Genomic DNA, 24,958 nt, shown 5'->3' with positions numbered 1-24,958 from the left:
AAAAAAAAAAAGAAGAATATAGTAGGAAGGGAAAAATGAAGGGGGGGAAATCAGAGGGGGAGATGAACCATGAGAGACTAGGGACTCTGAGAAACAAACTGAGGGCTCTAGAAGGGAAGGGGTAGGGGGATGGGTTAGCCTGGTGATGGGTATTAAAGAGGGCACGTATTGAATGGAGCACTGGGTGTTATACGCAAACAATGAATCATGGAACACTACATCAAAAACTAATGATGTAATGTATGGCAATTAACATAACAAAATAAAATAAAACAAAATTTAAAAAAAGACCCATGGAGGGACACAGACTGGGCTGAGAAGCAAACAGACCTGGTAACTTCCCACAGGCCCCCCTCACTCTCCCATCCAGATGTTGGAACAGCTAGCCCAAAGGGAGTTTTAGTTTGCAGAGCAGACACCTTTACCTACATCACTTTCTTGGACTGGTCCCAGTGGAAAGGGAAGAAAGACAACAGACAAATCAAGCTCCAGCTCCCTCCAGCCAAGAGAATCAATACCTATAAGAATCAATGCCTATTGCCCACCAGTCCTGAACCCGCTCCTCTTTTGTGCGGGAAAACCATTTGGTTTTTCTCAGCCTCATTGTCTTCCCCTTTAAAAGGAATGGGTTTGGCTAGGGGATGGCTATGATCCAGTCTAACTCTAAAATTCTGTAGTTAGCCCCAGCAGTGACTCTGATGAGGCTTAGGCCAAACTGTGCCTTCTCCCTCAAGGCATTAGTTCCTTTTGCTGAGATTCATGGTCAAAGATCACACCCCTGAGACTCACCAATCATCTCAGATGATGGCAATTGTGAGGGTGACTCAGTGCACATCTGTCCCCACCACCAGAAAATTCACTCCAAATGCACAGGTCAGTGAGAGCATCTCAGACCACAAATAGTATTTTATCATGAACATCAGCCTGGGAAAATATAGGCCTATTTCCTAATGATCCCAATACAATACTCAAGAACATTATGAAGATTATGATGCTGCACGGTGGTAGGGAAAGATAAAAAACCTAGGGGTTGGGGGTCCTATACTCTCCCTTTTGCTTACAGCACTAACAAGCTATGTGACCTTAACATCTCTGGGCCTCTTTCCTCATGGACAAGGTGATGGAATCAGAAGTTTTCAAACTTAATTCCATCTTTTTAAAAATACAAAATTATATGGAATCTGAATATACAGCATGGGCAAAAATAAATCTGCTCTGATAGAAGTGTGGGGAGAGAGTCTCAGCTCTATCCTATTTGATTTCTCTCTCCCCTCTGAATAATATCCCCACCTCTAAACATGGTAGGCCCTAAGGTCTCACGAATCATTTGCTAAGAAGAATTTTCTCTGTGCCAGGCTGCATTTGGGGCCGACACTCTGTTCTGATCATATCCATTTGACAGCCCAGCCAGTATTCCTGAAGCTACATCCCTGATATTTCTCAGCAACTATTAAAGAAAAACTGAACAGTACATCTAACAGTGATATGGGCTAGTTATCATCAGAGTTAGAACATAAAAACTGCACATAAAATATACTTGAGTTTTCATCACAAAACTAAATTTTAGTTCAATAGGGAGAGAGAGAATATGGTAAAGCATAAAGGCACAACACTATTACAAAATAATTTACTTTCAAAGATATTCTGCTCAATACTCTGTGTTGCACAATCCAGACTCAAGGCATGAGATTTTTACCATAAAATAGCGTGAGAAGGGTCAGGTTCTCCTGAGAGAAAGTGCTTCTCTCTCTCTCTCTCACAGGAAACATGAAGCAGTTCTGGCCTTCAGAAGAGATGGCCCCATCCTCCGGTCACCCAGCCCCCTTGTATATCTCCTCTGCATGTGTTAATTCTTTTGAAGGTGATGGGGGTTCTTTGCATGGAAGATATATGCAGCTCGATGGCGGGAAGTGAGATCCTAATTATCTGCAGCTGACAACCTTTCAGGGCCCATTATAAAAGAAACGTCTGCACCAGCACTCTGAGCCCTATAGCCCAGCTCCAGGGAGTTTGAGGGAGCAACAAGGAGTGATTCCAAGAGCCTGATTTATCAGGGAAGATTAGAAGAGTTACATCTATGGTCTGGTGAAACAATGACAGAGGGGGAGCAGGCTAATGGTTGACAAAGGGACAGAAGAAGGAGAGGAGATTTATGTAGCTTGGTACGAGGGTGAGCAACTGGAGGAATGGAATGAAATGAAGACAGGAAAGAAAGTCCCAAGTAAATATCCGGGAAACTTTCCTTGCTGATTTATTAGACAGATGAGCAAATCTTCCAGATGAAGCTTCATCATCACCCTGAAAGTGAGTGAGCCTACATAAATGTGTCATGGCCATTTGTCTCTGTCACTGTGGACTCGCAGTGATATGTAGCACAGTTTTTCATCTTTTTCTTGAAGAGTGTCCTTAAAAGTCAGAATCAACCCTTTTCTTGATGGGACACTGGAAGGCTCTTAAGGGGCATGTGGCCTATATCTGCAATTCTAGGCACAGCCACTTGCTAACCATTACCAAAACTTAATATCTACTTGACAATTTTTTAGAGGTGCAGACTGTACTTGTCCATGGTACCCAGCCCAGAATCTCCCTGAGTTTAGAGAGGAGCTTACACTCAGGACAGAAGCCAGGAAGACACTTCAAAATTCAATGGACTTTCTTTCAGCAGCGACATATGGAAATATTCTGGTGAGCCTGACTACATGAAGAGTGTCTCTATCTGATTCTGACCTGGATAGGGACGCTCCTATATGCCACTTCAGACCCTTTCAGACTCTCCTTGTTCCAGATGCCATGGCAGCAACCAGCTCTGCATGAGCTCCAAATTACATCACATAGGCTCCACCTGACCTACCTCACCTCCTGCTCTGGGAATTCTCTGTTGCTATATAGGTACAGGATGCCTCAAGAGCCTGCCATGTACCCACCCAAATGCAACCAGCAGTGATGAGTTGAGGTACAATGGAGAAAACATTTGACCCATGGGAGCTGGCTGATAAAGTCTTTCCCCTTTTTCCTGTAGATGGACTATATGGTTATGCAGTTTAGATGGTTTCCTGGGGGACAGTCCCACAAAATCAAGATCAAGCAATCAGTAGCAGCCAATAAGATAAGACATCCTCATATTGGCTCTCTCTGTCTCACTCTCCTTTCCCCTCCTGCTCCCCAGGGTTGAATCCTTTACTAGCATCATAGCACAGAAGGCTTTGCCTCAAGTTATGCTTTCTAGGGGAACCCAAGCTAAGATATGACCAAATATTCGGGGCCCAAGAGTTACTAAACCGTCTGAATAATGACATAAACTTCTTTACTCATTTGACCTGGGCACCTGGCCCAAATTTTATCCTAGACATTGCATAGAACTGTCCCCTTCCACCATAAGCCCCTAGATAGTGCCTCCATTAAAGTCCAGGCATAGCAAGGATCCTTGTATGGGCCCCATCTTATATTTCAGTATCTCCACCGGCTTATTCTACTGGAGAGAACTGGCTAGCTGGAGGACTTGAGCTCAGCCAAGCTGGCGTTTCCTAATATGCCCCCCAAAGGAGCCAAGATATAATATACAAGCTAAGCTGGGCACCCAGGGAGTGATGATCAGCCCCTTTGGAGGTAGCCTGAGAGGTCACTGTCTAGCCTGTGGCCTTTCCATCCAGTTGGGAGGTTTCCCTGCCACAATTACTTTTGATTCTATTCTTTGTGTTATAGACCTTATAATTCCAGTCAAGCACTGGTAAATTCAGAATCCTAAAATGATCATTCCTTATTGCTAAAAGCCCAGTCCTTGGTGCTCTAAAGAGAGACTACAATTCTAACCAAAGAGAGACTAAACTTCTAAGTTATCTGTAATGATGCAAGCTTTTGTTGTTGTTTTTGTTTTTTTAGTGTGTGTTTTAAGTTCAACTATTTTTATGTCCCCACAAAAAAAAAAAAAAAAAAGAAAGAACATTCCTTAGTAACCCATTATGGGTTAGTGAATTCCCAAACCGTTCAAAAATACTTTAAAGTTCTTTTGGGACATAGCCAGATACTTAATATTGTATTACATTTTATAGTTGTCACTTAATCAAGCTATTTAATATTATAGTACATTTTAAAACTGTCACTTAATCACATTTTCTTGACCCTTTTATGGGAATTAAAGATCACTGTAGATAAAAAATGGCATGCTTTAGTTTAAATAGATTCAGTATGTCCAGTTTGACAGTTACTTCTGAGACATTAGAAGAATTTTCTGTGATTAATGTGACCCACACACGTTAAATGGTGTAATGTTCCATTTCTTCAGCCATTAGCGGAAACAGCATCAGACAGAAGGAGCCAAAATGTAGCCAACTGTATGTAAAGCTGGGAGATGGGGGTGGGGGTGGGGGTGGGGCTAAAGATAATATAGAGCCAGGCAGGCTGAGATAAGAGAAAGATTTCTACTGATTTAATATTTGCTTTCTCTGGGCATCTTGAGAGCAAAGTCTGAGAAACACAAAGGTCAGGCCCTGGTAATGGAGTGAATGCCAGGCTAGCAAAGCAAGCACTCTGAGGGGAGCGCTCTCCACAAGGGGGGTGCATCTCGGGCAAGCAGCTGAGTGGAGTTACTTGGTGCTTATTATAAATGATTGATGAACATTGCTTCTAAATTTAGAAAAGCTCTCTAAATGGACATTTACTCACAAGGAAAAAAAATCCTCTGAAAGGTCCATCCCTAGAACGGTTTTGTTTATGGCGCTGCGATAGTTCCGGGCAATTAATCCAGAATTGCGTCACTGAAAGATTTTATATTCTTAAGTGTTCACTCATGTAGTTAAAGTAAATTATGTCCTTTTCCAAACATGTTTCAAAGAATTGTACTGGGTTTTAAAAATCCTGGTCCCTAAATCCTACTTGTTTGTTTAATTAATCTGAAAATAACTGCTCCTGCTTTGTTTCTTAATCACAGATCACATGCAATGTATTTGTTAGCAGCTGCGAATGAAAGCATGTCCCAGTGTGTTTTTCTTGATTGTTTAATAAGAGTTGAATAATACCCTATTTAATCCATCAAGTAGGACATTACAATAACATTGATCTTTTGTTTGACAGCAAATTTGTTTGATAACAGAATAGAATATAATGTAACTCAATCAGTGTCAGAAATGTATTTCAGAGAATCCAATTAAAAACACCGTGCACACCCAGACACTGAAAGGTAGGGCAAAGGAGCTAGGCACAGCAAGACACACTGGACAGGAGGGTCCGAAGGGAAAATCTAGCCTTGCAAAATGCCCACAGCTTACCCAGAAGATGCAAGCCAAGCACTCCACACCCTAGGGATGTGGCCATTTTGGCTGAGGAAGGTCAACCTACTCCAAGATCAAAATGGACAGACCAATGACCCCCATCATGTTCTTCCTTTGTTGGCTCAGACGCTGTAATTCTTGGGGTCAAAGATGCCAGGTTCTGCCATCACTTAGCATACCTCCTTTTCCTTCCTGCTACAACACAGTAAGGGCTCTTGAAGAATGCTATTGTTCATATCCCAGAATCCTTGACCTGCTTTCAAACCTATAGATAAGAAACGCTTTCTTTTCAGCAACCTTTATCTCCAAAAAGGAATGGGAATTGGTTCAAAGGATTGTGCAAGACCCGATCTTCATGAACTTCACTTAGGAGGATGTGTCAGCCCTGGTGTTTATTCACGTTATGTTTATTAGATGTTTCACAGTTGGACCCTTCCTTTCCCCCCAAAACCCAGCACAGAGCTGTAACAGAGCCTCTCTTTAGATACCAAAACCAGATAATGCTACAAAGAGGGGAAAAGATATGTAGCAACAAAAAAATTCTCAAGGTGCTCAGTTTTAAGTCATGTATCTTGTCCCAAAGTTGAGTAGGCAGTGCACATGCTGACCAAATTCAATGTGCTGACCCTCTCACAGAAAATGTAGAAGTGCAGAGACCCAATAAGCAGTGGAAGGAATGCAGAGGATTCACTTTATGTCGCTGGGGAGAGGGAAGAGAACAGTTATATTTTAAAAAAATCCCTAAGAAAGCAAACAGCCATTGGATACATCTGCACTCTCTTCCTTTTTATAAATTTTTTTTTGTAGATAATGGGTAAACTTCACTTTCTAATGAAGGCAGAATAAGAGTTCACAAAGATAGTTTCAAACCTTTACTAGTGAATATAAGCTAAGAAAGCAAAAGAGAAAGTACTATCAAATTTCCCAAATCAACCCTAACACTGTGCTTATGGCTTTGCAACCCAGACCTCAGGAGAAATTTAATTGTTGTTACTTTTTTAAACATTTACATCTAAAACTGGAATTTCCCTGTCACTCACACTTCGTCTTCATCTTGTCACAGAGGGGAGATAGCCAGGATGATCTTGTGGATCTAGAAAGTCGAGGAGTCTTTGTTTTAATTCCTCCCTTTTACCCACCAGTCTCCCTGTCTCACATTATTATAATTCCTTCCCTCTCTCCATTCCCTGCCTCCTTCCTTATTCTTTTGTTCTCTGACTAATCTTCCCTTTTATATTAATGAAGTCCTTTGTAGTTTCTCTTCAAATCTTCCAGTGGATTCCTTTGTGACTTCTGTTTTTTTACCTGATAGGGCCTTTTTAAAAAAACCCATGAAAATTATTAATACTTACATCCTTTCTGGCACTGTACCACTGGTCTTAAAACATTCTATTACATTTCTGATCTGAAACGGCTTTCTCTTGACCCAGAAGTATTGGCAAATTACAGACCCCAAGCCAATCTTTTATGGAGAAGGTCTGAGAGCAAGTGGTAGCCTTTCAAGTGCTTAACCATGGAGTCATAATCTTTATGACAAATAGCCTCTTGCTTTGCAGTTATGGCTAGTTTACTATGCATATGGCTGAAAAAGGGCCCCTTAAAGTGGTCAGGGACTTTTTCTTAAGCCCCCTCCCAGGTGTCACATCACTCCTTTTTACTGGCCTTGTTAGAGGGACAGCATTAGCCCCACAGATCACCCGAGCTTCCTGACCAGCTGCCAGGCTGTAAAGCACGTGGAACTGGGGTGGTCGATCCAAAGACATCAACTTGTCACTCTTGATGATCATTCATCTGCAACAGAAATAGCCCACGGTGCCTCAGAGATCGATGTGGAGACCACCGCTCTTCAACATTATTGCCACTAATTATTAAGATGAATGCGGTGATTAATGGGAGCGATGCTTTTTCACTTTATGCAAATGGAGAGCTCATGCATATACATGGCAGAAGGGGCTCACCAACCTGGTGCCCTGAACGTTGCTGCTCAGCCCCCTTACTCAGCTGTCACTGTGACCCAGGTGCAACGACTTAGAGCGATTTAAAAAGAAATGCTAAAAATGAATTGTTGATCAGCAGCCTCAGGCAGCTTTTTGGAAATTCCCTACGACAAGGGCTGTGCTTTGATTAGGAAAAGCTCAATCAAGGCAATAACTAGGGTCATTACGGATGCTGCATTAGCCTGTGGTCCTTTGAGTTCACATTGTCTGAAAGAAAGAGCTGATGAAGGAGAAAATGCAGCTTCTGCTGTGATGATATAAACTGAGGCAAGTCAACCTCTCTGGGTCTTAGTTTTCTCCTTGGTAAAAATGTGGGGGTCCAATGAAATGACATAAAGCCCCTTTTAACCTTACAATTTTAGTATTTTATAATGCACAAGATAAGTGGGATACAAACACACACCCTTTTGTCCTCTACCCAAAATGAACACTTTCTGCCACAATAATCTTCGGATGGCTTATCTTTCATTACTTGTATTTCATAAGCATATATTCCATTCATCTAACAAATATTTCACTGAGTATCTACTCTGTGCATAATACAAAACAAATCTTTCTTCCATAAGAACTCTATATACTTAAATGCTAATCAGTGTATCCCACTTAGTTTCTATGTGTCTTAGATATAAGCTCTCTACTGACTGGAACTGAACCTTATTCTGCTTTATAAACCCAGTGCCTGACACAGAATTGGCACTCAGTAAATATTTGTTAAATGAATGAATATTAGGCATTGGGGAAGAATGATTACAAAAGAATTTAAGAAATGACCCCTGCCCTCCAGCCCCTTACAATCTACGTGAAGCCAAAAATACACTCAGGCAGTAGCCAACACAATGTCACAATGAAAGAAGTAGTTACATGCAGCCACTGCTGGCTCTTGAACAAGAGTAAAACTTTCCTATGGACTTCATGAATGGAAGCTTTTGATAAGTCATTCCAGAACTGGGAAGAGAGCAAATATGAGTACCTGACTCCTGGCTTTCAGTCTTATGCCAAACAGATGGTATCCTACCCCTTCTTAGGGATCTTAAGGTAGAGATGCCACAGTCTTTGATGGTTACCCAGACCAGCCCTTTGTCCAAGAATTCTTCCCATCTACTCAGAGCTTCTCCTTCCACATGGACTGATTCTGGATGGTTGATGACCACATGTTTTTCTGATGCCTGATGCTATTACATCACTGAAGGCCCAGCAGGGACAGTTAATCTGGCGACTTCAGAGTCTGACTGTGCCACTCAGAGTAGCTGATGGCCTGATGAGCATCCATCTCAAAAACAAATTCCCTGAAGAACTGACTCACAACCTTAAGTGACCAATGAGCCATTTAATTTCCTTGTCAGATATCCTAGAGGTAGAATTTCAGGTGGGTTCTCAACTACAACCCTGGGCTCTGGTGATCTAATCCTCTGTTCTCACTCTCCATTCCAAGTTGGGGTGGTGGTGTATGATGGTTGGAGCAAATGTTCTATAGTCAGGCCAGAATCTGAATTCTGGTTCTGCCCCTTACCAGCTATATGAGAAACCTTTAGTACTCTCACCTGCCAGATGGAGAGAACATCTGTGTATGCCTCAGAGTTCTTTGGGGGAATAAAGGGTATAAAGTGGGTAAAGTGCCCGCCACACAGTAAGCCCTAGATAAGTGAAACATATAAATATCGTTTTTCCTTCTGTCTGCACTGGCTGGCTTAAAGAATAGGGCTGAATGCTTAAATCATCATCCTTAAAAGGAACACAGAATATCTTCTGGTTCAGTTCATGATTTCCAGCAGGCAAGACACTCTCCTAAGTGTGATCACAGTGATACAAAGACTGTATCAGTCCTTCTTGCTCAGGAATATCAACATTTTGTCTTGACTTTGGATTTCTAGATGGACAACTTAATTTAGAAGAACATCAGTAAAAGCTCTACTGGAATATGCTGCACAAAATTTTGCTTTTCAGATGATACCAACCCAGCCACTGTGACACCCCATGCTTGAACCTGCTTACCTCCCACATCCTGGGTTCCAGGGCATGCCATCTGACTCATGTTGATGGCAAAGAAGACTTACTAGAATGTTGAAACCACAACTGGTTGAATGTATAAAAGGTGTAGAATTGGGAAACCCTGAAGGGGGAATGGGAAATTATTCACTGTCACAATAGCTGTGATGGACAAAGTGAGGAGCAAGCGGGGATTTCACAGTAAGCTTCAGTCGCTGCAGACATCTCACCTCTCAATGGCCAGTGAGGCTCAGTTATTACTCCATTATACTGTACAATAGGAGGTCTATCCCAGGCTTCCATTGTCTACACACATTAACATGCATTTTCCATTATTTAAAGGTAGCTTTTAAGGAAGTATTTGTGGGTATGATGGATGCCTCTCCAAGGACCTCCTTCTGTATTCTTCCTGTAGGCAAACCCCCTGCTGATCACATCTGCATTTGTCATGAGAAATCCTGCTTTCACCAGCCTCTCCAGCTCATTTCAATTCCTGATACAGACAATGCTTCTTAAAAGACCTTGTCTCCCAGGCCTCTGCTGGAGAATTTAGTTAAGTCTCCATCCCGTGCTTGGCTTCACTCCTGGTAGCCTGACTTAGCCATGTTGCTAAACCTGGCTACTCAAAGTGATATTTGACAAATGATTTCTCTCTAAGCATTTCCAGGGGAAGGCAGGGAAAAACCATTAGGTTTTCCATGAAAATCTGGAGTGTGAAGCCCTAACTTTAAACACATCCCTTCTTCAAAGGGTTTGTCAGAATCATGGAAAGTTGCTGCCTCTGGAGGAGACCATAAAGACCTCCAGTCTACCACCTGAATCTTGAGCATGGCAAGGCGCACAGAAAGGCATTTTCCAGGTCCCAGGCCAGTCACGGTGGAGGCAGGAGGACCACTGAGTCAGCCAATCCTTCCCTGCCTCCTATTACTCCACAACCAGGGCCTCTCAGAGTGGAGAAAGGGCTGGTCTCTGCCTATGTCTTCCTTTCTCTCCTTCCTTCCTACCTACTGTCTTCCTTCCCCTTTTTAGGGGGACGAGGGGCTTGGAATATATTAAATATAAAAGAAATTAAAAAGTTTCATATATTGTATACATTTGTATTTCACAAAGTAAACTGTTCCCTTTGCAAAATAATTAGGGATTTTTTTTTTTTTTTAATGAAGGTATAGCACATTTCTTTCAGACCCTGGAGAGGGAACATTTCTTTCAGACCCTGGGGAGTTTGAGTCCTATGCGAATGTGAGGCCAGTGAAATGACCTTCCACACTTGGTGCCCTGCCTCCCTCTCAGCCCTCCTGGGATGGGCTTTCACGGCAGCACAGAGCTTTCCGTTTTGAACAGAGGAAGTTGAGACATAATAGAAGGTGAAGACAAAGAGAGCAGAGAACAAGAGAGTGAAGGGGAAAGAAGGAAAAAGAAACACCTACTTGCCTTGCTGCTTTTCTCATTCATTTTCAAATTATTCCCAGATCAAACACTGAGGGGGATCACAGAGAAAAAAAGAATCAGGATCAGAGAGGAGCCCTGTGAAAATGTGTACCCCTCAAACATGTGCAAACTAGCATGAGGATGAGCTCATGATCCCTTCCAGCCTCAGATGCAGCCTGGAGCTGCTAAGTGGTGAGCTGAGGCTGTGTGGTCACAGAGTTCCTCAAGGATCCTCAGCTCTTTATTTACTCCCAAAGACAGCTTTCACTGCACACACACTTCCTTCTGAGCAGCCAATACAGGCTCCTTTAGATTGTTAGAAATAATTGTTGGAACACAAGTGAAATGAACTGGTAAATGCATTACGTGGATCAGTATATGTTCCTTTTTAAGAAAAGTTATTTTAAAATGAAATGGGAGCTCTAGCTACACCTAAGAAATAACAGAAAAACTCAAGAGAGTAAGCAATGCTCTCTTTTTGAATAGAGTGACAGCCTTGGTTATACTTCAACCCACATTCAGAGAGACAGCAAGCCAGTCAGATGGAGATGGGGAGCCAGGAGGGACCACAGGAGACTTCATCCCTAGAAAAGGCTATGGGACGCACAACAGCAGAGGCCAAGTGATTGAGCTTTGCTGCCACAGACACCCTGGGTCAAGGGAGAGGGCTTTTAAGATCTATAGGAAAGATGCGGAGTGAAGAAATGTGCACTGAGCAGGAGCTAAACAGATGAATGTGCACAAATAATTGAACATGGAGGGCAACCAACACATGGAGGGGAGGTGGAGAAGCAGGATAAAATCTTGAAACTGCGGCAGTATTTGAAACCTTTGAGAAAAGCCACAATAACGAAAACAATGTGGGAAAAATCTGGGTGGGACATTCCATCTGGGAGGAGGTTCTTTTCTTCTGCAGAACATACTTAAGATAACCTGGCATCATATTTGGATCTATCTAAGTCCAGTGTTCAAGACAAAATTCTGTAGTTTCCAATGGGGAATATTTCCTTCAATATGATTTGTGACCATCTTACTTATATTGCCTAGAAAATAAAAGCATTTTCTGCTGAAGCTAGGAAAGAGAGCTTTTTTTTTCCTTCCAAAGAACAGGAGTTGATATCTAGTGTCCCTTCTGACTCTAAATTCAATGATCTTTGAAATGCTAGTGCTTGTCCTGATCCACCATTATAGGCAGCGGCTGGGACAGGAGGAGTTTGTTAACATCATAAATATTAAAATGGCATTGGTCTTTTGCATACCAATAGCATAAACAGTACAACCTAAGAATTAGGCAAAGCACATTTTGCAAGTCTACACAGATGTGCAGGAGTATGTAAACTACTTTCTCTATTTCTGGAAGCTAAAGAAATCTCATTTGTAAAACAGTTTTTCTTTCCTGCCCTTTTCTTAGCACACCCCTCCCTAACTTCAGCTACTGTTCCTCTTACTGCAAATGCAGTATTTCTGTTAATTGATTCTTTCCTGCTACAAAATATCAAACTTATCCCCATCTCCTTCTCTCATGACACTTGATGAAATAAAAGTTACTTTTTTTTTAACTGAAGTTCCAGTTATTTAAAAAAAAATTATTTCCCTTTTACAACGATTGTCAAATAATTCCCTGTGTTGGCCAAATTTTTGGAAATCCTATAATTGGAATCCTAAGTGTTTTGGGAAGATCCCAGGAAAGGTGTCGGGACTTTATATCTGGATAAGATATGCACAGTACAACAGAATACCTGCTATACTTTGGGTTCCATCAAAACACTGAATTTTAGTGGATATTGTGTACTCGGTCTGATTTTTCAGGTTGTGAATTATTAAGAGCATCTGCCTTCTTTCATTTCCTCTTGGCTGACCTTTCCCTGGCCACTTATACCTCAGGTTCAACAAACATTTTTTAGCAACTACCATATATTACAGGTGCTTGCTAGGAACTGCCTCTTTTGTCTTTTCCAAAAGTCTTTGGACTCTAAAAGTCAGGCTCTTTCCACTGTATCACAGCAACCCCTGCCCCATGTGGTCAGGAGAAAGGAAAAAAGAGAATAGCCTTCACATGAATTTATGTGCAGTTCTGGTAAACTTCAAGAAGCAGAAGGCTAAACTAAAACTTATGGCTAAATCAAAGCTTCTGGATTAACTGTGCTTATGTTCACCCATAACGGGGAAATAGAAAGGAGATTGTAGTGGTTCACTTAACAGACGGGAGATTCTCTGCAGAGATAATTCTCTATAGCCAGTCATTTTTAAAAGGTGTTTGAAAGCAGACAGGCTTCTGAGAAAGATATAAACAGCTAAGTTGTCTAAAATTCATGATAATACATCGATGAAACCAATCCTAATATATGGAAAAGGGACTTAAAGGCATTTTTGAAAAATCTTAAGAATAGTTCACAAATAAGCTATAGTTTATTAGTTTCCATAGTTAAGAATACATATGAAAACCTCAGGACTAGATAATTTCTAAGGCCCTTAGAAGCTCAGACCATCCATAATCCCGTAAGATCAAGGCTAATATTTGGCTAATACATACTGGTTGTTAAAATACTGAAACACATCCATATCAGTTATTGAATAGCAGCTGCTTTGAGGTCACTGATGCTTCCCCGCCAACCTGATCTGGCAGGGCTGTAGACTTTCTGCTCTCCTCCTATAGCCAGCATCCACACCATGATGGCTATTAAATATTTTTAATATCATCCCTGTATAAGATATGAGTCACATATCTATCCTAACTCAGAATTCTTGGGCACTTAAATAGTCTTTTGATGGTCAACATATTGCATCTGCAAAAAATATTTAGTGCTTTCAGTGAAAGAACAATTTATTCATTCATAGTAAAACAAACAAACTTGTAAGTTTCAAAGAGACTTCCATAAGTGAGTTGATTGCTTGCCTACAACAGAAAGACCCTTTCCAGTGTTTTGAGCATGGCAAAAATTTGGATATTTGCTTGTAACCATAGCTGCAGAGCTCTTAAAAACTATCTAATGGCATTGAACTATGAATTAAAGAAGAGATCATTCAAGAATTCCCAATGGGGAAAAAGACTGTCTCTTCAACAAAAGGTGCTAGGAAAACTGGACAGCAACATGCAAAAAAGAATGAAACTGGACCACTTTCTTACACCACACACAAAAATAAATTCAAAATGGATGAGAGACCTAAAAGTAAGACCTGAAACCATGAAAATCCTAGAAGGGAACATAGGCAGTAATCTCTTAGACATTGGCCTTAGCAACATACTTATGGATATGTCTTCTCAGGCAAGGGATACAAAAGCAAAAATAAACTATTGGGACTATATCAAAATAAGAAGCTTCTGCACAGCAAAGGAAACCATCAACAAACAAAAAGGCAACCTACTGAGTAAGAGAAGATATTTGCAAAGATATATCTGATAAGGAGTTAATATCAAGAAGAACTTTTACAGCTCAACACCAAAAAAAACCCCAAACAAATAAGTTAAAATAATGGGCAGAAGTCCTGAATAGTCATTTTCCCAAAGATGACATACAGATGGCCAACAGACACATGAAAAGATCCTCAACATCATTAATTATCAGGGAAATGCAAATCAAAATCACAATGAAATATCACCTCATACCAGTAAGAATGCCTAAAATCAAAAAGGCAAGAAATAACAAGTGTTGATGAGGATGTAGAGAAAAGAAAACCCTCATGCACTGTTGGTGGGAATGTAAATTGGTGCAGCCACTGCAGAAAACAATATGGAGGTTCCTCAAGGAATTAAAAATAAAAGTACCATATGATCCTATAATTCCACTACTGGGTATTTATCCAAAGAAAAACAAAAACACTAATTCAAAAAGATATATGCACCCCTATAATTACTGCAGCATTATTTACAATAGCCAAGACATGGAAGCAACCTAAGTGTCCATCCATTGATGAATGGATAAAGAAGAGGTGGTATATATAGACAATGGAATACTACTAAGCCATAAAAAGAATCAGATCTTGCCATTTGTGACAACATGAATGTACTTAGATGGTATAATGCTAAGTTAAATAAGTCAGAGAAAGACAAATATCATGATTTCACTTACATGTGGAACCTAGAAAATGAATAAGCAAACAAAAAACAGACATAAATAAAGAGAACTTACGTTGCAAGAGGGGAGGTAGATGGGGGTCTGGGTGAAATAAAGGGGATTAAGAGGTACAAACTTCCAGTTACAAAATAAATAAGTCATAGAGATGAAAAACTACAGCATAGGGGATATAGTCAATGAGACTGTAATAATGTTATATGGTGACAGATGGGGACTACACTTATTGTGGTGAGCACTGAGTAATGTATAGAATGGTCAAATCAATATACAACTTATAATGTTGTATGCCAATTATATTTCAATAGTAAAAAAGTAATATTCCTTATGAAAAAAAAATTAGTCTGCCAAAAAAGAAGAGATCATTCCACTGTATCCCTTCTCTAAGGCTTCCCTGGGGTGCCAAAACAGGTTAAATCATAGTTTTTGTTTTTTTTTGATGATTCAAGGAGTTATGGGTGTGAGTTGTACAGGTACACATGTTTTCTACATGTACAACATATTTACACATACATGCACACACAGAGTTTGAGTATTTTCCCTTTGTAATACACAGGATGGCACTTCCATGGTGACCCTGCTATAGTAGGCTGGCTATTGTCACTATGAAAATGGCCCTGGTTTCCAGGCTAAGAGATCATAAGGAGGTATCTTAGCAGAAGATAAAGAAAAGGGGTACTACCAAACCAGTTAACAAATATTTACTTTCAGAGTGTCTATATGTGCCAAGCACTTTCCCAGAACAGGATTCCTTGTCTTTAAATAGTTTACATTCTAGAAAATAAAACATAAATCAATAAACAAACATTTTAGGTTCTGGAAAGTTCTATGTAGAAGACATATTAAGCTAAGGTGAGAGAAAGCAACAGAGTAATTAAGGAAGAATCTGAAGATGGGACATTTAAGCTGAGACCTGAATGGTGATAAAGTGCAACCATGTGAATTGAAGGAAAGAACCTTTTAAGGAAAACAAATAACAGGTGAAAAGGCTCTGAGACATCTGTGAGCTCTATGTGTTTGAGTTACAGAAAGAAGTCCAGTGTGGCCAGAGCCCAGGGAAAAAGGGAAGACTCAAGGGAGATGAGGTCACAGAGTTAGGTAGGGAATTTTGCTTCCAGCAGTGTGGCAGATCAGCTACTCTGAAAATCCTCCTGCTGCAGAACCCCTAGTGCTGAATCAATTACAACATATTTTTTAATGCATAGCTGAAATTGCATGAAAGTAAGGTAGATCCACATGGGTGAAAAGCTGCCTAGTGAACTGAAACCAGAGTGGTGAGCTAATGGGGAAGCTGGGTCTGCCCTGGGGCAAATGTTATTAGGAGTCTAGAGCTTTGGGAATTAATGATCACATGAGGTAACAGACTACATTGGGCACACGCAGATGGGGGAGAAGATGATGAGGCCTCCACTCCTCAGTGAAAAAATAGGCTTGAGGGGGGAAAAAGGTTAGAAAAAGCAGCCATAGTGAAAACTTTTATCTCTAAATTGCAATTCCACTTGGAGAATAGTCTGGGGTTCAAATTTATTCTATCTTGGATAGTAAGGAAAACTCAAGCTGAGAAATTAAATTAAAATGGCCCTATATCTGTCCCCTTAGATTCCTGTAAAAGGAAATACAAATTTTCTTAAAGGAATGTACCTTCTATTTAGGTCCCTCAGGATCATACTTCAATGAAATAGGAGCTCTTGATTAAAAATTCCTACGGAACCAAGCTACAGTAAGAGCCACCAGAAACAACAAACAAACATTTAGACTTCTAAGAACTTCAGATGATGAAATTCCTAATACAGAATATAAAATAACTATGCATAAAATATTTAAACAAGTTAAAAGTGAAACAGAAAAAAATGAACAAAGAACAAGCATTTCAAATGATTAATTTGAAAAAATAAAAAAAAAGAAAGGTTAACATTAGATGCTCAAAGGATGATTTTCCATTAACAAATGGTCTGGATTATTCAAAAAGGTCAATATCACAAAAAACAATAAAAGGAGAGGGGATTCTTTTAGATTAAAAGAGTCTTAAAAGAATAACCAAATGCAATTTGTGAAGCTTGACTGGACCTGTTTTTTAAAAAATACTATAAAATAAATTTTATTGGTTAATTGCAGAATATGAATATGAACTATGAATCAAATTCAAATATTTAACTATTATTAATGTTCTTATTATAAAGATGTAACCAGTAGGATGTTGTAACCAACTCCTTATATGTCTACTTGTAGTTCCAGAAGGAGAGACTAGAAAGGAAGGGGGTGAATTATTTTCTGCAACAGCTTTATTGAAATTTAACTCACACACCATACAATTCATTCATTTAAAGTGTATAATCAATGTTTTTTTCATATATCCATAAAATATATGCAATCATCATAGCCAATTTTAGAACATTTTCATCACTTCAAAAAGAAACCCTGGGGGTACCTGGGTGGCTCAGTCAGTTAAGCATCTGCCTTCGGCTCAGGCCACTGACTGAGACACCCAGGCACCCCTAAATAAATTAGTTTTAACAATGTTCAGCAGATTCATCAAAAAAAAAAACAAATCTAGTCATACGCTATTTTCAAGACATTCACTTAAAATATAACGGTACGAAAAATTGCAAGTAGAACATAAAAAGTCTTTCTAGACAAATACCAAATACAAAGACAAAACAAAAACTGAGAGGTAAGCCAAAACCAAGTTATGAAAAGTATTATAAACCATGGCAAAGAAGTGGATTATACAGAGTTTGAGGCTATTGGAAGGCATGGAAGGGTTTTAAAGAAAAGAATGATGTCGTCTGATTTATGTTTTAGAAGATAACCCAGCTGCCCTGTGAAAGGAGGAGAGGGAAGCAGGGGGCAAAGCAGAGGCAGGGAGACCACTTAGGGGGCCACTGCTATTGTTTAGGCTGAGGGTGCCTTGGACAAGGATCGTGGAAGTGGAGATGACAGACATGTTCTGATTCAGAAGATGTCTTGACAGGAAGCTGGTGGGATTACTGTGGATGATGTGACAGCAGAAAGGAATTAATCTCAAGATTTTAAGCCTGAGCAACAGGGAGTGTGGTAATCCAGTAAGTAAAGATGGAAAAAACAAGGGGTAGGGATGGTGGAGTAGCTTTAGAACTGACCATTTCTTGGCCATTAATTTTGAGAGGTCTCATGGATATAAAAACGGAGGTACTGCATATGGGAGTCTGAAGTTCAGGAATTTCAGTTTGAAATGGTTTGGATTTATACTCCAGGGACTTGATGGGATCACCAAAGAGGTCAGTGAAAAGAGAAAAGGGCTAAAGACAAAGCTCCCAGGCATTTCAACACTTAGAGGTTTGGAATGAAGAGAATAGAACAGGGAGGCAGACGGAAACCCATATGAGATTAGGGTAATCCAGAGAAAGGATTTCAAGAAAGAAAGTGTGGCCCATCATGTCAAAAAACTGTTGAAAGTAAAATGAGGACAACTGATTATTAATAAAAAGTCATTATTGACTCCAGTGACAGCCATTTCAGAGTTGTGGTGGAATGCTTGGGTAATCTGAAGAAAGAATGAGAGGTAGGAAACTAATTTTAGGAAGTATTTTTGGGAAATCTTGATGGGAAAAGAGTTTTAGCATTGTTTTTTAAAGAGATGATATCAAGGTTTTTAATATGCTAATAGGGATAATCTAAATTGGAAGAAATTGGTGATTGGAAAGAAAACAGTAATAATTGCAAAACTGAAGTCTGAAAAAGTAGATAATTAGCAGAGCACAAGAGGAAATGTTGGCCTTACATAGGGTCAGGCTCTTGAGGTGGGAAGTCATCAGTTTTTATGCGAACTGTCCAACATGGCTGCTGGTGAACCTGGCTGTAGCCAGGGGCATTTGGGACAGTTCATTCACAGAATCTACTACATGTCTCTGCTGAGGCTGGAAACGCACACCCCCCATCGATGACTCAGTTGTGAAGGTCTCTCTAGGCACCAATTCCCTCTGATCCAGCCTAGCCCTAGGTCATATTCAAGGTGGAGTTGCTGACCATGGGTCTCAACTAGACCAACCTGCCAAGCCAATTACTTTCCCCTTCTTTAGGGAAATCTCCTCAATACTTCCTCCTCCTGGAGCTGCTTGTATTCCTCCCAGGGCCTAACCTACCCAGCAAACAAGTTCATTCCAACCCCTCCCCCTCTAGAGCTATCCCCTCTTCCAAGGGTTGGGGCGTGTGTGTGTGTGTGTGTGTGTGTGTGTAAGAACATACCGGAACCAGTTTTCTTCCTTCTAGTATATGCAAGAGTCTAATGACTGGTAGGGCTCCTGGATCACAGGCTCATACTGACCACCAAATCAGGGGCCAGGAGACATATAATGTCAGCCATCCCTATTCTGTAAGGACTGAAGATCGGACCCACCCAAAGACACGAGTTGTGACTGTCAAGTCAGGGCCTCCAGTTTTGAATGTTACCTCACTAGAGCAACAGCCTATGATGCCCTTTTCTCGATTATCCTCTGGAGGATCAGGCCAGACAATCAAAGAGGGTGTTGCAGGGCCAGAACGGAGGGGCTCCTGGAGGCTCAGTTAGTCCATCGACAGCAGCAGAAACCTTGTCTTCAGCTGACTCACAAAGCACCCCTCTTGCAGCAAGGGCCCTTTCTTATTTAGTATCACAGTCTAAGTTAAATCCAAGCTTTCTTCACATGAGGATGAAAGAAATTTGGGAAACCATCCTTGGCCATATGCAGCCATGTTTAGTACCACAACATGCAGCTTTTTATAACCTGTGCTCATGACTTTGACCTCTGCCTCTTCAGGGTGGGCCTGATTTTGAGGCATACTGAATAAAACCAGGATTTCATCTATATTCTCAACTCACACTTTTGATATATCACTGGCTATAAAACATCATCTCTGGAACAAAGTCAGGCGGCTTCCATTGACAGATGATCACTACCTGGCTGAGAGTCCTGCTCAACTGACAACCAGCTTCTATGAGCTTTGAAAGTCTATGATCTCTTCTGAAAGATAAGGGCAATTTCTCCAGCCTTACATGGCCTGACATGTACACAGTAACGTACTGCTTCAGTGTTCTGTAACTGCATGATCATTGCGAAGATATTTTAATGCAGTGATTCTCAGAGTTTGCTGCATGTGAGAATCATCTGGGGAGAACAATTGCCTTAGAACCTCTGGGACCCAGGCATCAATATTTTTTAAAGTTTTCCAGACGAATCCAATGTGGAACCAAGTGCGTTCTGAAAGTATTGTGAACAAATGTTAAGTTAAAATTTGACCCCCATGTGGTGCTACCAGTGCAGATAACTGAGGTAACAAACACATTCTACCAACCACAAATTTCACATATATTCAGATAACCCATATGTCACAACTTTCTTGTCTGCTCAAGTAGCTGTAAAAGTTTCTTAATATGATTGCCACACACCAATTTCAGAAAAGTTAAAACGTGAGGAAACATGTGGCTCAGAATTTGGAAACACAGTGATGTTATTGGTAACCAGAGGGGAAGTGTTCCTGGAAGCTTGTCAGTCATAAGATCCTTATTTTGACTTAAAACCTGGATTTTCACTTCAAAGGTCTCATCTACTCAGCGTGGTCTGAGGACAAGTAGCAGCAGCATCACTTGTGAGCTTGTTAGAAATGCAGACTCCTGCCCCACCCCAGACTGCTGACTCTGAATCTGTAGTTTAATAACACCCCCAGGTGATTCACATGTTCATTTACGTTTGAGAGGCACTGGTTTAGAGCATTACAGGAAGAAGAAAAGGTAGGCAAACAAAACCAAGTGTTAAAACTTAACAACTCAAGAGACCTAGGTATTTTACAAACTCACTAATCAAACCCTTTAAAGTTGAGTGTTTGAATTCTCCTGCTCAAAAGAGAGATCATTTTGTTACAGTTTCCTCCTCCACCTCTCACCAGCTATGTTAACAAGACACAAATCCTTCATGAAAAGCTTTGAGCAGGATCATGTTGGGTAACACAATGGAGACTATGCACCAGTCTTTACATTATATGTCTCTCTTTCTGTGGTTTTGGTTACTACGAACAATTACATGATGATGGGGTCTTTGTTGCTTAGAAGTCCATCTGCTCCACCCACCTGAACTTGTGCTCAGCTTGGGACTACCATGACTATCGTCATGGCAATTGATTATGATTTCATAAACTCTGAATCAAGACCACAGGTGAAGGGTGAGCAACAAGACTTGATGTGTTCCTAAGCAGGAAAGCTACCCATGTTCACATAAATAACCCTTGCAGACAGGCAAACATCAATATTAAACATCATTCACATGGAAAAGGGAGGGTGAGACAGATTTGGGGATCATTATGATTCAATAGGGTGGTTTCCTAAAGTTGCAAATTGTCTTTAATGTCAAGACTTAAAAAGCTCCTAAAACAATGAGAGACTATTTCATCCTACCTTTGCTCACGATTACACCAAACCCTACTTTTTGCTTTCTCCAGGTCTGGAGGACAACAGCATTTGAGCCAAAAGCATACACTTGTAGGGTCTTCAGAAGGAAACAGACTAAATTGCCAGACGTATTTTTATTCAATATTGTGAATCAGATGGAGCATACTAACCTTTCCAACAACCAAAGCACACATGCATGACTGTGCACTTGTGTCTTCCTTCATATGTAAAATCTCCTTAAATACTGAGATGCTATATTCAATTCAACAAATATTCCTCAGACACCTGCTATGTGAAAAGCAATCTGCAGGGCTCTTCAGGGAGCACAGAGATGAGTCATAAAAAAATACTGATATCTTACAGCATATTACATTACCATGGTACCTGCCACATTCAATAAAATCCTTGAAGCTTCAAAAACCAACTTCCCCCCCCCAAAAAACACTGTGAAGGAAAAAGGAAATGAGGATGATAATAGTAACAGCAGTTGATACACACACTGAAGGTGTTCCTTCCCTGTGTTTTTTTATTTGATTCTGCATTATGACTAATTCTGTAGGTTCTGTTTTCATCTCCTGATTTTGTAGGTTTATTTTAGGATAGGAAAACTGAAGTACAGAGGGATTAACTGACTTGCCCAAGGACTTACAAGGAGAAATTGCCAGACCCTGGAACCTAGACGATGCTCTGCCCATAATCCCAAGAAGTTATAATACAGTGACCATAAAGTCTGAAAATGTAGGTAATGTGATGTTATGATGTACCCTAATGTAATAGCAATAAACCATTTCTTTATTTACCTGTTACCGTGTTTTACATGTGTATGGTAGGAGAGGAGGAAGATATCAGAGAAAGAAGTACTATGAGAAAAGAAAAATAGCAAGGTGTTCCACTCTGCGAACAGCTTTGTAGAGGAGGTGGCATTTGAGCTGGACCTTTATAATAGCTGAGATTTAAAAGCCAGAATAGACGGAAATAATCCAGAGGATGAGAGAACACAGTCAGGATATAGGGACACTAGTGGGTTAATATGGTGGAATACTCATCTAATTTTGCTCCTTCCAGAAACCCCAAAACCCAAGGTAAAAGGATTTCTTTTGCAAAAGACCTCAAGGAAGAGGAGACAATGGCAACTAACTTCTGAAAGCTGGAAAGTGGGTAAGTGGTGGAGCAGACCTAAAACCGGTGGTGGGGAAAGCTGAGAACTGACCCCATTTACACTGCAAAATCCTCAAAAGATAGGACAGCATACAACAGCACCAGATCTTTCTAGAACTAGGGATGGAGGCAGGATTAAAGTAAAAAGATTAGGAAAAGCTGGCTGATGAATATTATTGGCTTTATTTCCAGAGATGTATTATAATCCCTAATTTCTTTCTCACACTCCAAGATGCTGTGAGGCTTCCCCTCTGCAGTTGAGTGAGAAGACTGGAGGAATTTTCTCTGGAGAAGGTGTAACAGAGGGCCTCTGGATTGGGATGCCATGACAGCTGAGGGCATGGGTACTGTGCCAAAAGAACCATTTGTGTACTGATGCTGAGACCCCAGAACATGGCAGCCAAACTCTCAGCTTCCATGGAAGAGATTGGAAAATCTTCTCAAGGGAATCTGATCAGCTCAAGGAAAAAAGTGTATATATACTAACTTCAGGACTTTCTCCCCAAACAGGCATAATTACTTTACAGTGAAGTTTTAAAGTGGGCAAGTCACACACACACACAAACACACACACACACGCGCGCCCAGAATTTCTATCATCTGTTCAGTTCTCTAGTCTGAGGCATGAGCAGACAGGCAAGAATGACCAGATATCTAAGGAAAGCTTCTAATATGAAAGGCAGACACCAGAACACACACACACACAACACTGGAGAAACTTAAAAAAAAAAAAAAATCAATATCCTTAGAGGGATAAGACAATAGATCTAGGAAGCAAAGCTAGAAAGCTATAGAAAAGACACATTTAAGAAATAAAGAAGAGCTCTTGGAAATTAAAAATATAAAAGCAGAAATTTTTAAAATGCAAAGTAACAGCTGGAATATGAAGTTGAAGAAATCTCTTAGAAAATAGAGCAAGAAAATAAAGAGTTGGAAAACAAACAAGACAATCACAGGCCAAATCAGAGAGTTGAACATATTAATAAGTAGTTTCCGAAAGAAAGAAAGAACACAGATGAGAGGAAGCCATCAACAAAATAACCAAGAAAAAAGGCCCATAATGACAGAATGTAAGTTGTGCGGCCGACAGACTCACTAAGTACTTAGCACATAGGGTGAAAACAGACATGTATCACTGGGAAATTTCGGAACACCAGGCACAGAAAGTGGATCCCACCAGCTTCCAACAAGAACATTCAGGAGGATGATGATGGTGATCCATGATAATAGCTGGGCACTGGAGACAGAGGTGACTTGTCCAGGTCGGAGTAGTTTGAACTCAAGGAAAGGATCTACTAAGGCTTTTGTCACCAGGTCTCCAACAATACTGTACCATCTTTTTAATCCAAGGACAGAGTGCCTTGGTGCACCTGGCACATATTCTTACCTGTACTTGGCCTGTCTTTATTTTTTGCAAGTCAAGTTTATGTTCTCCATGCCCTGCTGCCTGGATAGATGAGGAAGCCCATTCCATGCACAGAAGACCTGCTCCTGAGAATCAGAGGTAAGATGGAACAGAGAGAGCATCCATTCCTGTATTAGTTTGCCAGGGCTGTCACAACAAAAATATCACCCACTGTGTGGCCTGAACAATGAACACTCATTTTCTCACAATTTTGAAACCCAGAAATCCAAGATCAAGGTATCAACAGGTCTGGTTTCTCCTGGGGCCTCTCTCCTTCGCTTGCAGATGGCTGTATTCTCACTGTGTCCTCACATTGTCCTTCCTCTGTGCATGCACATCCCTAGTGTCTACGTGTCCAAATTTCCTCTTCTTGTAAGAATACCAGTCAGATTGAATCAGGGCCTGCCCGCCAAGACCTCATTTTAACTTAATCACCTTTTTAATGCACTATCTCTAAATACAGTCACATTCCAAGGTACTAGGGGATCAGGGCTTTGACATATACATTTTGTTCAGCCCATAAACACTCCATCTCACCATATTTCTGACTGTACAACAGCCCTGCCAGATGCCCTGCCCACTGAGTTCCCCCCAGAAGGGGCTCAAACCATACATGACCCAGAAACTCCATTCAGCTTATCTTCTGGGACCTCTATCAGAAAGTGGTAATACTACCCTTTTCCTTACACAGCTTGGTTTGTGCCTGTGTGTGTGTGTGTGTGTGTGTGTGTGTGTGTGTGGTTGCAGGAACATAGATGCAGGTGACATAACTATCAAAAAAGGAGAGAAAAGAAAAACCCCAAAGGAATGAGTAAAACAAAAGTTTCCTCTCCTGAGAAAAAAGCAGATAAAAGTATAGAAGGGCATACAGTGGGCTTCTATTTCTTAGCCTTCATGGTGGATACATAGTCATTAATTTTATTAATCTTTGAGCTGTACATATATCTTTTATACATCTAAATTAAAAAACAAAATGAGAGGAAACAGTAGGGTTTGAAGGCTAAGGAGCATGATGTACACTGAAAGAACAATGAGTAATTCTGTTTACCTGGAACACAGAATGAGTGTTCTGAACAATATTTGAAAATAAAGCTGGAAAGCTAAGGCAAAGCTATGGTGTGCAAGTATTTGAATCTTAACAGGAAAAACAAAGTCAGTAGGCAGTCTGTGAAGCCATTGATTACTTTTAAACAGGAGAGAGATATAATTGGATTTGTGTTCTAGTAAGATATAAATGTATCTGG

General features: G+C 40.5%; 1 long non-coding RNA gene across 1 annotated transcript in view; it reads left to right on the top strand.

The window, feature by feature from the left end:
- Positions 1 to 22,301, top strand: part of LOC145723709 (uncharacterized) — a 196,895-nt gene extending 174,594 nt beyond the window's left edge. Inside the window, exon 4 of the long non-coding RNA XR_014148966.1 lies at positions 22,217 to 22,301. This is a non-coding gene — a long non-coding RNA (uncharacterized LOC145723709). The remainder of the gene's footprint in view (positions 1 to 22,216) is intronic.
- The last annotated feature ends 2,657 nt before the right edge of the window (positions 22,302 to 24,958 follow it).

This window comes from Leptonychotes weddellii, chromosome 10 (genome assembly GCF_054177405.1).
Source record: "Leptonychotes weddellii isolate Sample4059 chromosome 10, ASM5417740v2, whole genome shotgun sequence".
NCBI classification, from domain to species: Eukaryota; Metazoa; Chordata; class Mammalia; order Carnivora; family Phocidae; genus Leptonychotes; species Leptonychotes weddellii.
Note: the sequence above shows the minus strand (reverse complement) of the source record. Positions and strands in the feature narration are given on the sequence as shown.